This window comes from Schistocerca piceifrons, chromosome 2, assembly GCF_021461385.2.
Source record: "Schistocerca piceifrons isolate TAMUIC-IGC-003096 chromosome 2, iqSchPice1.1, whole genome shotgun sequence".
Taxonomy (NCBI): Eukaryota; Metazoa; Arthropoda; class Insecta; order Orthoptera; family Acrididae; genus Schistocerca; species Schistocerca piceifrons.
In genome coordinates this window covers 575,083,563-575,087,632 of record NC_060139.1, presented here as the reverse complement: position 1 = coordinate 575,087,632, position 4,070 = coordinate 575,083,563, and the positions used below count along the sequence as shown (strand labels likewise).

Here is a 4,070-nt window from a genome sequence, read left to right as displayed (position 1 = left end):
CGTGGGTAGTGTATTGCGCATTAAAAAGAAACGACATCTGTGGAAGTGTATAAACTCATTTTACAGCATCGTGTACCCCGTACAGCAGAGAAGCAGTTTGAGGATGATGATTGTTTAGGTCAACATGATACTGCATCCTGCCATAAAACAGCATCTGTGAAGAAATTGTCTGTGGACAATAAAATTTCTGAAATGGGCTAGCGTGCCCAGAGTCCCAACTTGAATCCAACGGAACAGATTTAGGATGAGCTAGAACGTCGAATTTCCTCCAGATCCCAGCGTCCAACACCTTCTCTGGTATCAGCCAACTGGGAAGAATTGGCTGCCATTCCTCCACAGACTTTCAGACACCCCACTGAAAGTGTTGCAAGTAGAATTCATGCCGTCATTAAGGCACACATGGACACACTTCATATTAATGTCCACTGATAGGTGTCTGGATACTTTTGATCAGACAGTGTGTACTGGCATCAGCAAGGCGGGTGCCATTGTAAGCCAGCATGGGTGGTTCTGCCCCAGAATGGCTTGTGCGGAAACTGTGGGCTGCGGAATCACGAGAATGCGTCTAGTTTCTTTCTGTTAGTTACTCGTCTAGTTTTCTTTGTTTTACAATATTACCATATACAGGTTGTTCTCCACAGCTGATTAAATAAATAAATAAATGTCGTGTGGCACTATGGCCTGGTGCAAGTCTTTCAATTGGACGCTACTTCGGAGACTTGCGTGTCCTTAAAATCAACTGCACCTGGTCTTGCCCAAATGGTCACCCAGCCACGTACTAGCCAGGCCCAACGTTGCTTAACTTTGGTGACCGGACGGGAACCGGTGTTACCAATGTGGCAAGGGCGGTGACTCCCCACCTCACTGGCGTGAGTGTTCAGCCAGGCACTGAGTTACTACCCAGTGGCGTATGCAGACCCACGGCAGCACGTGCTGCCTCAGAGAAAGAGATGTGATTGGCGAGGCGCCCATGCTGACGTGAGGCAGACATTCCAGGCAGCCAGCGAGCTAGAGATGCCTCGCGCCGAATCCAGGACCGTTTGAATCGGCCGGAGCGATGGACAAAGACACCGAATATGATGTTGTCACTTGGCGGCACCGGCTCGTGACTCGGAATCATCATTAGAGGTGGCATGTTGGCTATCGGCTAGCTGATGACGCTGCTAGGTGAAGTTGAAACTTCTGGGCTCGACTGTGGACCGATGGCTGGTGCGGAGACTGCAAAAGCACCGGCTGTAGTAGAAATTGCGACCAACTGTACTGATGCAGTTTGCAGTTGGGATGCAGCTACAGAAGATATGATATTCTATAAATGCGAGCAAGGCTTTCGTGTTCTGGAATACTACTGAACCCTGTTCATTGTAATGTTGCAGCGACCAATGCGTTGAGCATTCTACGAGGTAGCGCCTATGTTCAGCAGTTTGTTTGAGCATAACTTGTCCAATGAGATACGCAGGAACAACGGAGCAATAGTGGAGAGCGTCAGAGACGCTTACAGGCGGAGCCCTTACGTGACGGGTGACGGGCGACGTCTCACTGCCAGTCATAAGGAGAATTCCCCTTAAAGACTCAAAACATGATCCTGCAAAACCTGAGTTACAACCTTATTCGGAAAGGCAAATAATGCGCCTCTTAATACCGGTATTGAAATGTGAGATAAGTTGCAAATCGATAGTTTCGATGATGCACTTATCACTGCCGAAGAAGCATCATTCAAAATCTCTGGAAAGCTGAATCACCATAGTAGGCCCAACTGGGGGACTATGCTGTTATAGGACGTCAGTGAGCCACAGCTATTCAAACTTAGCGCCTGACTTCTTGGAGCGCTGCCGGCAGGCGCGCCGCAAAACGGACCCCACCTAGAGGCGCCCACTGAGACTATTAGAGGACTTGTAGAGAGAGTGGTGGAGTCGTTCGAACGAGAAATGTTAAGAAGAAACCCGGGGACACCGCCCGTAAAGTGGGACGTATGGATTTAACTGTACGCCTGCACAACCTTGGTGGAATTGGCTGGCATTAAGAAGAGTGGGCTGGCCGAACGGTTGTTGTACGGCACATAGAGCACAGTTTGCTTTACGGCTTTCTGTCCGGCCTGATCTTGCTAGGCAACATTAGCGACAGCGACTTGGCCTGCGCGAGTGTCTGATCAGACAGCGCTGTTCTAACTCTTCGTGCCAAGTGGTGGTTAACGACGCTGTCTTCAGTAGTGAGACCTCTAAATGCAGCATTTCTTGCTGTTACTAGGCTCCAATTGCTGTGTGTTCCGGAGATTGCTTATGAAATTATCTTGCCTCTGCACAAGATACATTGGTCAGTTAGGGCAGTAGTACAGTAGTATTCAGCAAACTACACATTTTGGTTGGCTCTGAGCACTATGGGACTCAACTGCTGAGGTCATTAGTCCCCTAGAACTTAGAACTAGTTAAACCTAACTAACCTAAGGACATCACAAACATCCATGCCCGAGGCAGGATTCGAACCTGCGACCGTAGCGGTCTTGCGGTTCCAGACTGCAGCGCCTTTAACCGCACGGCCACTTCGGCCGGCCACATTTTGGTACTTGTTATCTCGACAGTTGCGCACATGTAGTGACAACATACCTGCAGTATACTTGTTGCATGATCTTCTTATTTTGGCCGGATTCCTTCTCAGTTAACTGTGTTGCAAGATTGTTTCTTTTCTCTAATGTGTTCCGATGAAACCGGTCTAAACCTAAATTCTAAGTTGGCCAGTTGTGAAACCTCGAGGTGTTTTGGTATCTGGTGCATCTGGTCAGATATTGCGTTGATTTAAGTTGCTTTAGTAACCATACGGCGTGTACAATTTTAAAATAAGCTCTGTGTAAGACTATTTACTGTTATTGTGAAACTTTGTGTGTTCAGCGCTACATTCATTGCATACTTTGACTTTAGCTGTATTTAAAAGAGTTTGCAGAATGCCTTTGGGCTATTTTCTTGATTCTAAAACGTATAGAGTTAGTCAAGGAACTTTTTGCTCTTGTGTTTTAAAATTATTTTATGATACCAGGGTATATTATTTTTTAACTGTGGATTTTCATCTCCTTTTTTAAATTGTGTAATTTGGTGGTGACTCTCCTCGACGTTGAACTGCTGAAAACATTATATTCTATAATGCAATTTTAAACTGCGCCACACAGATCTCCTGAATATTTGTTGTATAATTAATTTTAAGAATTTGTTGAATAAAAATTTTAAGGTTACCAGCCTCCTCACACGTCAACCTAGTCCTACCACTCCCCCTGGCGGAACACATTGGTTGCAGAGCTTGGTTGCGGTTATGGTGAGCTGTGGGTGGTAAAGAGGATGGTTTAGAATCTTTGTGTTTTAGTTCTTTAGTGTGTTGGTGACAAATACTTCTGTTTACTGTTCTGTTTCAGTATGGCCACAGGGGAAGTGACCGGAGTGGCAGATTTCGACGAGGACAAGTTGAAGTACGAATTAGAAATCAGAGTGCAGATATCGTGGGAAGCATAGCTGAACTGGCGCAGCATCTTCGTGAGGTGCTCAACTGCCTGGTGACCCCACCAGACATGCAGCCGGCAAAAGTGAGTGAGGTATCTCCAATGTCCACTCTTTGGCTGAGGCAGCTCCAGAAGTGAGTGAGCTCTCACGTTCTCGGGTTGGTAGAGTTTGGTGGCGAGTGTTGGACTGTCTGAACATACTCGAGGATTTGCCTACGGTCAGGGGTGTAGGACAATCTCACAAACCTATCTCTCGATTGCAGAAGCAAGTGAAATGTTTGCAGGTATAACCTAGTCATTGTTATCCAACATTTCGGTACATTTCTATAGTTCTTTCTATAGTTCCTTTTAGATTTGTAGGATCAGGGAGAGATGCAGGGATTGAAGGATTTTCGATTTTATCAGTTGTTTCTGGCCTTACAAATTAGGCATTACGGAAAGCCCTGGAGAGAAAGTTACCGTTTGCGCAATTTCTCCCTTAAAAGGCGCCTTGAGCTATTCAGTAAATTATACTTTGCGGTACAGCATTCTGACGATCCCGTAGATGATTATGTTACTGGAATGAAAAGAGGTGTTTTATTTATGTCTG

General features: G+C 46.0%; 1 pseudogene; it reads right to left on the bottom strand.

Moving 5' to 3' along the window:
- Nucleotides 1–733: 733 nt before the first annotated feature.
- Nucleotides 734–853, bottom strand: LOC124778299 (annotated as a pseudogene).
- Nucleotides 854–4,070: the final 3,217 nt, after the last annotated feature.